The sequence below is a fragment of the Pelodiscus sinensis genome, chromosome 3, assembly GCF_049634645.1.
Source record: "Pelodiscus sinensis isolate JC-2024 chromosome 3, ASM4963464v1, whole genome shotgun sequence".
Classification (NCBI taxonomy): Eukaryota; Metazoa; Chordata; order Testudines; family Trionychidae; genus Pelodiscus; species Pelodiscus sinensis.
Genome location: NC_134713.1, coordinates 118,018,881 through 118,031,849, shown reverse-complemented (window position 1 = coordinate 118,031,849; position 12,969 = coordinate 118,018,881). Strand labels below are relative to the sequence as shown.

At 42.0% G+C, this 12,969-nt stretch overlaps 1 long non-coding RNA gene across 1 annotated transcript; it reads left to right on the top strand.

Moving 5' to 3' along the window:
- Positions 1-5,499: 5,499 nt before the first annotated feature.
- On the top strand, positions 5,500-11,751 carry LOC142827943 (uncharacterized). The gene is made up of 3 exons (XR_012902760.1): positions 5,500-5,726; positions 8,664-8,813; positions 11,353-11,751. It is a non-coding gene; the product is annotated as an uncharacterized LOC142827943 (long non-coding RNA).
- Positions 11,752-12,969: the final 1,218 nt, after the last annotated feature.

Below are 12,969 nucleotides of genomic sequence, written 5' to 3'. Positions count from 1 at the left end.
TTCCAGAAGATCTCTTCCGGAAAAGCTTCTTCCGAAAGAAGCCTGTAGTCTAGACATAGCCTTGTTCTCAGGAAAGCTGTCTTTCAGTTAAAGTTAAAAAAACAGGTCTCTAGTTGTTATGGTTATGAAGGCAATCACAGACACATGACCACAGCGTATGTGATGTCTTTATGAGCCTGCAGAGAGCCTGGAACAATAGCATTGAGAAGAACGAGCTGCTGCATTCATCTCAATGAGGTATTAACTCAGATGCCCAGTGATACATTGTCATTGTTAACTATTTCACTCCTCGGATAAGAAAGGAAAAGGTTGGTCACAGACTTGCACAATTTTTCTTGACTGACCTCTCATTTGGTGCCATAAATAGGTGGCTTTATTGAGATACCACCACTGCTTATTTTTTCTTCTCATCAAGAAAAAGCCAAGGTCATGGAGCCTAGCAAGAGCATACAGGACTATTCAAGCCCCACAGAGAGGGAGCCAAAGTGAAGGAGCCCAGTGGAATTCAGCTCCACATCATCCACTTGACAATGAGCAAAAATGTGTTTTTCTATTGTTCTCAGTTCTATTGTTTTTAATATTATGTTAAGTGATAATATGTTAACCAAAATATTTCTGTATATGCAGCCATTGGTTGTGACGCCGTAACTGACGCTGCATTCTGAAAAAAATAAAGTGGAATATAAAGTCCTGTTTTGCAATATAGGTAGTCTTTCTGTGTGAAATGTCACTGTTGTGCCTTAGAAATTTGCTATTTATTGTTTGTTTGGTTTCTTTTAATAAACATTTAATAGGAAGAGGTTTAAATTTGGCTCTGTGAGAAATGTGACTATCAGGTCTCAAGTGGTAGGGAAGGGGCTGGGGCAGCCAGCCCTCTACACTGCCTGGACCATGGTGCATCCTCTCCAGCCCTTAGAGCCACATGGAGCACATGGCATGGTGTTCCAATGGTGATTTAAAGGACCTGAGGCTTCAGCCACAACTGCTGCTGCATTAGAAGTGAAAGCAGTCAGGAGTCCTAGTCCTCTTTGAATTGCTGGGCCCTGGGGCAACTGCCTGATTTGCCTTCCCCCCATCAATGGTCCTGCTGGCTATACAAAACTTTACCATATGAATCTTACGTAGATTTGATGCATCACACTATTTTTGAAAATAAATATTTAGGACTGAAGATAAATTTGTGCCATTATTCTTCTTAATGAAAAGTTGATCCATACATCCAGTATGGTGATACAAATTGGTGACATCCTCTGTCCCTAAGACCCCGCCCCTCCCCTCCTGCAAAGCCTCTGTCCCTCTTTATTGGGCCCCTGTCCCGCGGGCCCCCCCGGCCTCCCCATCCTTGGACCCCCAGCCGGCTGCAAAATCTGCAGCCGGTCTGTTTCCGAACCGCGCCCAGGGAACAGCTGTACACGCTCGTGCTCCACGCTTTGCATTTCCCCACCCTCGTGTCCCGCCCCGATACAAAGTGGCGGGACTATCTCAGACCTATAGAGGGTGGGGAACCCCGATGGGCCAGCGTTTATTCCACCTTAATTCCGCGGCCCGTCGGGGACATCAGTTGGCGGCTCCTTCACGGGGCCGTGAGCACGGGCGTGTACTTGGCGCGGTTCACCCCAATCCCAGACACCTGCCCCTTTTGCGGCATGAGGGAGAACCTGGCGCACGCCTACCTTGAATGCGCCAGGTTGCAGCCCCTATTCCGGCTCCTCCAGAACCTCTTATTGAGGTTCTGGCTGCACTTCTCCCCTCACCTTTTTATTTACGCACACCCAATCCGTGGCCCCACAAAGTCGTGAGACCTCCTCGTCAACCTCCTCCTGGCCTTAGCGAAAGCTGCCATCTATAATAGCAGGAGGAGGATGTTAGACGAGGGGGTTCTCTGCGACTGTGGGGCCTATTTCCACTCTTCCCTCGTGTCACGAATCCGGGCAGAGTTCCTCTGGGCGTCCACTGGCTCCATCGACAGCTTTGAGGAGCAGTGGGCGCTGTCCGGGGTTCTCTGCTCGGTGTCCCCATCCGGCTCCCTTATTTTAAACCTGTGACCCGCACTCCTTGACCCTGTAGTCATTTTTTGTCCCCCGGATTCAATTGAACATGGGTTCAGTGTCCCTCCCATAAGGTTGGGGAGGGGCTTTTAGAATGTGGGCGGGCTTTGCCCGCCCACCTTCCCATGATTTCAAATAGGCCCTAAGTCTTTGTGGAAGGGTTAACACAATAAAAATGAAGTCTGCCTAAGCACCTCCTATGGTAGGAGGCCTACCTGTGTACATTTGTGTGCCAGGGTGTTAGGTATAAAAGCTAGAGTTAGCGCTCTTCACAGATGCACTGATCATGTTGGAGCTGATTATGCAAGGCTGTATCTAATTTGTGAGTAGGGCAGGGCCGAACAGAAAGGCTATTTAAGCCATTAGCCACAGTCCACAAGGAGGACGTGGAAGGAAGAGCACAAGAGAAAAATGGGGTGGGGATATTGTGTTAGTTAGTTAAGCTCTCACCTGCTTGGTAAAGATGTTATGTATGGGGGGAGAAACCTCAATTATAAATAAATTGTACAGCATGTTGGACCAGCAAAAGGGTTGGACCAGCATGGTTTGTGGTCAGAGATAGAAGGACCGAGGAGGCCCTGTTACAATCCCTCCATCTTGCTTTAGAAAATTTAATAGCATTAACAGAGCCTTCATGTGGGGCCCGATCAATGCCTGTAGATATAGTTTTTCAAATTGTAACTCCCTGTAGCAAAGTAGGATAGGTATTGGGCTCCCAGACCTTCATTTCTGTTAGGTTCTTATCTTGTCTCAGATGGTAGAGAAGATACCTGAACAAACATAAGCAAATGAACAAATTGGAAATTTCCTAGATTTAATGTTATGTGCCTACTGTTTTTCTTCATAAATAAGTCAATGATACAGGTGGATTCCTAAACCTAAAACAGTAGATAAAAGCTTAGGGAGCATTCAACTCTTGCCACAGACGGATAATTCTCATTGGATTGTATGATGCCCTGGTTTTAAGACAGAACTCCCCCTTGGACTTGGTGAGTGTGTGTGTTCTGCTTAATAGAAGGGGTATGTTATGGTTCCTTCTCTTGGATGGGAATAATGAACATGCGGGCCAGTTAACAAGACTGGATTCCTATAGAGGATTCCTTCTGCTATTCAAACATTTTGAACAATTTGTTATTTAAGACAGGTCTGGTGGTGCGAGCTATAGTTTCACCATCAAACAACAGAATAATTCTGGTTTCTGTGACTACAGCTATGTACAGCAGGAGCTTTAAAATATTTTTCCTGTCCTTGGCAAACTGGCCATTTTCTGACCCTCTTGCCTTGGAGTTATTAAGAAATGAAATATTTTACAGCATCACGCAGCATTTGATAGAGGGGCATTGGTCAGGTACTCTGCTTTGTACATGACTATTTTGCTCTAGGAATGGGATTTAAAAGCTCATATACCATATTCCCTCTTATATAGTCTTCTCCCATATTTCCCCAATAACAAACCTTTTGCATGCCACTAAATACAAATTTCCTGAAATTTAAAATCAGGCTCTGAGAGTTCTGTCCATTTTGCATTTATTCTTCTACATCCACAACTGTCCAATTTCTGGATTGTACTGTTATCCCCAGACTTTGTTAATACTGCAGATAATTTGTCAAAGAAAACCCACTGGAACAAAGGGCTACTGTTATATGTGCACACTTACTTTCCAAAGGTACATACTGCCATATTTGCTGAAGGAGATGTGAGGTCAGACCTGGCTAACTCTACAAATAGCTGAGGAGGCATGAAAAATACATGGAATCTATTTGACTCATTTGGAGAGAATGTTCTCACAGTTAGGCCTCTGATAACAGAGCATGATATCACCTGCATCCTATTCTTCCACACAGACACATCACCTTCTCTGAGGCTTTGGGTTCATCTGCTTTTTGGGGGATGAAATATGAAGTTACAAATGTGTCAAACATTATCAAATTCTGAAGAAAGCCCATCTAGTAAGGCCTATCTCAGTCTGCCTACTGGTGCACTGTGGTTCTGTAACAACTGGTTGGTTCAATACTGTTTTATTTAGAGTCACTATGACACAGGCCAGAAAGATGCTAGGTCACAGACTGCTGGTTACTATCCAAGGCTACCCAATTGCTCAGGGCTTCATCCAGCAGAAAATGATCTTGGTTCTTTCTTACCATATAATATTACAATAGTATTTTTCTGTATAAGGAGTAGCTGCCAACTTAAGAAGCTCCGTGGACCTTTTGGGCCCTGAGGAAGCAGTGTTCTGTGGGAGTAGGCATTGCCTGCCCAGGAAGAGTCTTGATTTTAGCTATGTCCCTGACCATTAAAGCAGAGAAAATGAGTTCCAGTGCCCAGACTAGAGTTTTATGTTGTATTTCCAGCTGGGATCTTATACTAATTCTATGATGGGTGTCTTCATTTGAGTCTATGCGAAAGAGCTTTCAGATAATAGGAAAAGACTTGGTTAGATCCAGATTCTCCCAATTGTGAGGGAGGCACAGTATCTGAATATTTTGGGGTCTAAAGATACTCTAGATTCTCTGTGGCTTTGTCTATACTGCAGGCATCTTGCACAAGAACTGTTTTGTGCAAGAGTTCTTGTGCAAAAGGTCTTCCACAAGAGTGCATCCACACTGCCATGTGTTTTTGCGCAAGAGATGTGCTTTTGTGCAAGAGCGTTCATGGCAGTGTGGATGCTCTCTTGCACAAGAAAGCTCTTATGGCCATTTTAGCCATAGGGGTTTCTTGCACAAGTAAATCATGCTGCCTGTCTACACTGCCTTCTTGTGGAAGAGCTCTTTGTGCAAGAGGGCTTATTCCTCATGGGGAGAGGAATAACTCTCCTGGAAGAAGCCCTGTTTTCTGATGCTTTACTTGTGTAAGAACATGCGTGCAGTGTAGACATCCGGCAAGTTTTTGCACAAGAACATCTGTTCTTGCACAAAAAGCCTGCAGTGTAGACATAGCCTGCTTGTTTAATCAAAGCCATCTGTGATGGTGTATAAACCCAATGGAACCAGCTGCTGAGCTCAGTTAATGTATTCGCTTGCACCTGAATGAAGAGCCAGGCTCAATTCAGGATGATCCCCGGGTGGGTGGCTGCTACATGAGCAGATTATCATAGTGGTGGGGCATGGAGACAAGCACATTTTAGAAGCCTTGCCTGACAAGAAGCTCTAGAAAATGATCAAGAAAGCTGTTTGGTAGAGGGAACACCTCTGGGCAATAGGCCCTGAGAGGTGGGTGGGCAGGAGCAGGAGAGGGCTTTAAAAAAGTTAATTGCTAGAACAGAGGGAAGAGCAAAACAGCTGGGCTGTGGAAAAAGCTGTGGGCTAAATGAAGTCAAGCTGTGAGGGAAGGGTCAGAATCAAAATGAAGACTGTGGGGGATGGAAAGAATGACTGGAAACACCAATCACCTGGTCCCTGAAGGATGGGTCAGGGGTTTATTAGAGGGTGGGGAAGAGTTTAGAACATCATTATTCCATTCCCACCCACTCCTGAAAGGAGAACACTCTGGCTGAGGCCTATGTCTCGGAAGAGAGAAAAGATATTATTAATCTCAAAGGGATGGCTGTAAACTATGACTTGGCTACAGGGTGGAGCTGAGAGAAAAGCTAGCCCACTACAGGGCTATAGTAGCTGTTAGTAAGAGGCACTGGAGGAATGTTGGCTACACAAATGCCCGGACCCAAAGATGTGCCTGGGGTGAGTTATTCCTTCACACAACCCTACTTCTGATAGTAGGAAATACCTTGCTTTTATTCATGGGCTGGTGATGATTCTTCATTTGTAGTTTTCTCCCTTCTGCCCTTGTTTGTTCAGAGGGGTTGTCTGAGCTGACACGTCTGTCAGCTTGTTTTGTTAGACATTCCTTCACATAATTAATTTATCTAAAAGTTCTATATTAGTTTTTAATGGGTGGCCTTTGGTGCTTTAGTCTCTTCCAGCGAAGATGGTTGCCTGGCATGTTGAGGTGTTTTGTTACTTTTCTCTTTTGCTCTTATTCACTTTTGCTACTTTCCCCTAACCTTATAAGGTTCATACTGTAACTCTGCTTTAGTTTGAGTTTTTAGAAAGGCTAAATCACCAATCTTTCCTCCAACATCGATGCCCAGTCTGCTGTCATGCTCTACCCCCCTACAACCTGATGCCTTGTGCAAATAGCAACAAAAACCAAGTACAAAAGCTACTTTCCATTAATATTCAGCTTTAGAAACATACAATTCCCTTTCCACAAGTGCTCATGCTGATAAACGTTGTCTGCATAATCCTGGTGAGGAAACAAATGAGGGGGATTTTTCTTCTACATACTAGAAAATGGCTTTGCTCTGCATGTTGCTCATATAAACTGATATGAGCCTGAGATTCATCTGGCTCTTAAGCTTAAAATAGAGATAAAAAAGACTTAGAGGTTTCAGCTTCAAGAATAGGAAACTAAGGGGGGGATATGATAGAGATTTACAAAATCATGACTGGTATGGAGAAAGTGAATAAGGAAAAGGTATTTACTTGTCCCCATAACATAAGAACTAGGGGATCACCAAATGAAACTTAATAGGTAGCAGGTTTAAAACAAACAAAAGGAAGTTTTTCTTCACACAGTACATGGTTAGCCCATGGAACTCCTTGCCAGAGAAGTTTGTGAAGACCAGAATTTTAACAGAGTTCAAGAGAAAACTAGATATATCATGGAAGTTAAGTCCATCAATGGCTATTAGCCAGGATGGGTAGGAATGGTGTCCCTAGCCTATGTCAGAGGCTGGGAATAGATGACAGGAGAGGGAATCACATGATGATTCCCTGTTCTGCTCACTCCCTCTGAGGCATTTGGCACTGGCTACTGTTGGCAGACAGGATACTGAGCTAGATGGACCTTTGGTCTGACCCAGTATGGCTGTTCTTATGAGCTGTGGTTCTATCTCTTGATATCTATTTGATAGCAATAGATATAATTATCTATGCTTCACCTGAGCACTAGTACTAGGGGTACTTTGGTAGTGTCAAGAAGACCTTGCAGTCTCTAATGCTGATTAACAGTGGTGCCCACTATTAAAGTAGTGGTGGTGGTGATGATGATGGAGATATAAGTCTAAGTGCAACCTTGCGTGGGCCATACAGATTCTGCATATCTTTAATAAGATTTAAAGTCACTTGTATTGATATATATTTTAAGCTTGTTTCATACCTATCTAGATACGCAATACTGTAGTTAAAAACAACCTATTAACACTCGTGTAAACTGAAATTATGTATGTAAGACAACATGCTAATATATTGGGTGTCCATATACTGTGTTGAAGCAGGCTACAGGCCTTCTGAAATGCTTTTAATTAATGGTGGCTTGCTAGTGGAATGGGTCACTGACAAATTATTAAATAGTATAGGACCAAGAACTGATCCCTTCAGTGCTCTATAAACACACATTCAATGATGATTCCCTATTTAAAATTACATTTGGAGACACCTCAGTTATCCAGCTTTTAACATGCCGTGTAAAATTGTGTTCTAGTTTTGAATTGAACTGTTGTACAGTACCAACTGGAAACACACTATAAAGAAGCTTATATTATACCAACACTGTTACCTTTATCAACCATACCTATAATCCCCCACATCCTCCCAAAAATAAAGGTAGACTGACTGAGTCTAATTCCATAACTGGCCTCTATTTTCTAGTAATTTCCATATTGGTCTCTGTAGTATTGTGCCTAAGATCGTATGTCAGGCTGGGGCCTTTAATTACCTCAGTCACCACATTTAGCCTTTTTATATGTTGGCACAATATTAGCTTTCTCTTAGGGCTTCCCTAGTGTTCCAAGGTTTATTGAAAATCCACATTAGTTATCCAGCATGCTCATCAGCCAACTCTTGAATGCAAATTATCAGTACCTATTGACTTTATAAAAAAAAAAACAACCCTACCCTGGAATGTAAAATGTATTATATGATTACATATTCCTCCCACTTCTCCCCCCTCCCCCTCAAGAAAAAATGTTTATTGAATACTTCTGGGTTTTCATTGATTAATTCTCTCTTCAATTGAGTAACAAACCAATACCGTCTCCTTGTGTCCTTTTGTTTCCTTTATGAATTTTCTACAATTCTAAGTTTCTGACTTTACTATTGGCTTACCCTCCTCTTCCTTTTGTTATATAATAGTGTTAACTGCCTTCACTTGTGGTCTAAGCCAGGCTAACTTTTTTTTAAACCTGTATGGCCTTCTTCCTTGTTTCTGGCTTCTTGAGCATCTAGTAAAGTGTCCTTAAATGTGAATGATAATTAGGACTGGTAATCAAACGCTTTTCCCCTACTGATTTGGCTCCTAACTGTTCATCTTTGTGAAACCTTCCCTTTTAAAGTAGTATGTGTGCATATGCACATACACATATAAGCATGCACATGCATAAACTGCTCTGGACTCTGTTCTGTTGTGACATAACATATAATCAAGTCATGATCACTTAGTTCCTTTTTATCTGTTAAAAGGCCTCCTATAGGATTCTCCCACACTGACTGCAGCACTTCTTAGGTTAGAAAATAGTCATCTATAATGTTTAGGGATTCCAAGTTTGAGTACTGGCAGCATGAGATTTCCAACATGTCACTAATAGTCATGTCTCCTTCCACTCCTATGCATTGTAGATGAGTGCATCGGGAACAGAATGACGGACTCCCTAGTGTGATCCGGAAGTCTACAGCAGAAACCAGCTGAACCGATCTTGTACCTAATCTTTTAGAATGCTGATCCACAAGTACTTGATATCATTTTCTTCCAAGTTCAGTGACTCAAAGGTAACTTCATACTCTACAGAAGTAGAGCTATGTAGTCTTCTCACTCTTCTGCACAGCGAGAGGGTATGGCAGATTAAAGGAATGCAGGGGCCAAACTGGCTGCTATTCAAACAGCTAGAGAAATGTTTTCACCTTGGGTGGAGAAGGCCCAGAAAGTGGGGGAGGTAACTGCAGGGTAATTGGAGGGTGAAATTTTCTTCTAATTGGAGAATCAAACCTCTTAACAATGGGAGTTGTATCAAAAGTGGAATTTCTTTAAAAGGGCACTGAAGAAGGATGACAACTTTGGAACTCAATGGAATTGTCTGCAAACAAGTTATCACAATTACAAATATTACTGTTTTAAAACTAAGATGGTTGCCACCAGATATTGCTCAAATTTTAAGAAGTCTTCTCAAACATATTTTGTGTCTCCTGTGAGAACTTCTTGCTTTATGAAGCTTTTGATTGATGGACTGGGTGAAGAATGTCCTCTTCCTAGTTTGTGGGGCTATTTACAGGCTTTATTCAGCTAGGCCTGTTGAGACTTGTGATTTTGGGGGGGGGGGAATTAAATGGAATATTTACAGTCAGTGCATCTTAAGTCTACTTTGCCGCTGTAACGTGAAACTAGACAGATTGAGTCTTAATCTCTTTATAAGGTGCATTCTTGAAATAACTCATGGAATTGTATTCCAGGTGTGTCTTGTGTCAACTCAGTGTCAGTAATGGGATAAATATCTGCAGTCATCCCATGTATACATTTCTGTTATGAAATGGGCTCTGTTGTATTAGGTTAGCATGTTCCTTGTCCCCTTAAAGTTCTCTGCCTAAATTCATACTTGAACTGCTTCTCCTCTGAGCCATATCCTTCTATAACTGCAATACATAAATCACAGCCTGATTCTCCATTGAGTATGCAAAATCCCACCACAGGTCTGAGGGTAAATTGCTGGGTTTGTTTTTAAACCCACTTTGATGACAAAATGAGCAAGGCAGGAGTGAACAAGACTCATTTTGGCATGGCATTCAGGCTATGGAGAGAGGTTAAGCCAGCAGGGGACAAACTATGGCCCATGGGCCACATGTGGCTGGTTGGACCCTTCAGTATGCCCCTGAGCTCCCACTAGGGAGCAAGTCCGGGACAGGCTTGTCAGGAGTTGGGCTGGCTCCTCCTGGGCAGTGTGGTGAGCAGAGATGGCTGTTCTCTCCCTCTCCTTCCCCTACTACTGCCTCTCTCCTGTGCAGCCTCAGTTCCCAGTTGCTATGCCATTAGCCCTGATGCTCTAGGTGGTACAGCTGTAGCTCTGCCAGCCCCAGTGCTTTGGTTGGGGAGAGAGGTGGTTGGATAGGAAGCAGAGGTCCCTGGGGGCTAGTCAGGGTGACAGGGAGTAGAGTGGGTTCAAAAGGAAGCAGAGGTCTTGGGAGGTAGTCACAGGGTGGAAAGCAGGGGAGTTGGGATGGGACAGGCATCTGGAGGAGGGGAAAAGTGTGTTGGATAGGGGGCGAGGGCTTGGCCACACCTGGTGGTCCAGTCTTCCAAACTGGCCTGCCATACAATTTTCATAGCCAATGTGGCTCTTGGGCCAAAAGGTTTGTCCATCCCCAAGTTAAACACTCTAGTATCTTGCTAAGGTAGATGGGCTCTGCTGCTGCTGGCTTCCTGTTGAGGGCTCAAAGTTTCACACAAGACTATGCTGTCTGACACTGAGAGGAATTGCAACACTAAAAATGAAGGTGAGTTTGAGGAGGTGCTCTCCTGACTCAAGAGCTACCTGGGAGTGGAGTGGCTAACCAACCTGAGAAAATGAGGTCTCTGCAGTTTCAGCATTGTATTCAAAAGGTAACTTAGAGCATCTGCACCTACTGGACTCTTTCTATGGGGTATTGAGAATCCTTTCCCTTAAAAGAATGTTGTTTCTTTCCCTTCCCGGTGTATGAAGGTAAGGAAATAACATTCTTTCAAGGGGAAGGAATTTGGTCTGTTTAATATTCTTGTAGCCAGATGACCTGGCTTTAAAATTTAGAACGCTATATGAGTAGATAAGATTTCCAAATGATAAAATAGAGCTGATGAAGTAATTCTGACTGATCAAACTGCTGGGATCCCTCCTGAGCAGATTTCCTAGTGGCGTATTTTTAGCTCACAAAGACTCTTAAACTGCATAATGTTTAATATGGAGATATGCCTATTTCATAGAACTGGAAGGGACAGTGAGGTCATTGAGTTCAGTCCCCTGCCCTCATAGCTGGACCAAGTACCATCCCTCAAAATATTCCTCTCAAAATATTTCTAAACTTTTAACTCAATTGGAAAGCACGTTAGATCAAACAGTGATGCCTGTCTTTTTTGCAAGGTGTTTAATAGGAGGAGACTTAACCAGTAAGCCAGCTGCAAGTGATAACCTAAAAATACACTAGGCATATGCTTCAATGTGTTTAAAATGAACATTTTCAGAGAATAACAAGAGATGGACTTTACTGGAGTCAGACCCTCAAATGGTCTAGTTTCTAATCAGTCTTTTTTTTTTTTTTCTTATGACCAAATTCTTCTATATAGGTGAGGAATGGCATCCATCTTAACTGTCTGCCTCTAGAAACACAGCATCAATTGGAAAATGCCAAAAGGAACCTGACTCTCTCAAATGCCTTAGCTGCCAAAAATGTAGCAAATTAATCAGTGCTTGGAAAAAATGCCTGTCAGAAAATTAAACTGATGCCTAGCTGAGTTAGGCCAAATATCTAACACAGAAATAAGATGCAGCTCCTGGTTACTATTAACTGACCACTTGTAAAAAAATTAACATGCTATGAAAGCTGAGTGAGTAACTGGAAAAGTGTTTTGTTAAATTTTAATGAGCAAATGGCAACATCCTTAAGTCTGTCTATTACTAAAACCTGTGAAATTCTCATCCATGAATTTCTATTCTTCAAAAGGTGTATTGTAGGATTTCACAAATTTATATAAAACTATTTTGTTCCTCCATTGTCAGACTTCTCTTGTGAAATTAACTGAAAGTGTAAATGTTTTCCATTGATTATAAAATTTAACTTTCCTTCAGCATGAGTTAAACTTAATGCCTTCCTTTTTCATGTTGTCCTAGTAAACTTTACCACTAATATTTGCTGACAGTGAACATTGTCAGATTTGAACAAATTATGCACTTCCTCTCTGCTATTCATTTAGCTTTGTCAGAACTGAAAGATAAATCCTATATAAACAGTATTTCAGTATACAGGTCACTTACCATTTATTTAATATTTCCTGGAAATTTATCTGTCAATGGCTACAACAACAAAGTGAAAATCAGTAGGAAAAACTACAGGTTGAACCTTTCTGGTCTGGCCACACGTCTGTGATCCAGCATGATTTTAGTTAACCAGATATCTACTTACCATGGGCGTGGCCAAGCTTCTTGTGGTTTTATATAGTTTGTTTACAGACATCAGTCCTGGCTCTCAGAGTCCTGTGCTGTTATCTAGCTCTAATTTACTCCTAAACATCTTCTAACATCCCAGTAAGCAGTGGTAGTGTTAGTAATGCTGCTAGACAATATTGATCTCCCATGGTTTAGCAAATTCTCTGGTTTAGCAGCAGTCAGGTTCGGAGGGTGTCAGACTATATTAATTTTTCTGCATAAATATTGGATTTATTCTGGTGGACAGAAGACAAGTATTCAGTAGATTAATGCTTTGAATGGAATTCAATGTGACTTGTAGCAGAACTATAACAACTCAAAACACAGTGTCACCTATGCGTTTAAGAAAACTTCTCTAATCCCCAAAACCTTTCATTTGAATAAACAATTCACTGTTGCAAACTTGGAACTACTAGCTTAAAATATTTACATCTCATAAATGGGCCACGGCACTTAATGTTCACCCTCTTTTGCTATCTGTTTTATTTTAAACTTCCAAATACTACTTTGTTTTGCAACTTACACGTTTTCATTTTTTGCCATTTTAATGTTAGATCTTTAAAACATTATCTGCTAACAGCTTGATGTATTTGTGGTAGGCATGAGACTAATTGGTAGCTTTAGCTATGCACACATCAGAAAGTGTGTGCATCTTTATGACTAAAACATAGCTTTACTTAAACAGGCAGTTTTGCATATACAGGCAGTCCCCAGGTTACGTACAAGATAGGGACTGTAGGTTTGTTCTTAAGTTGAAT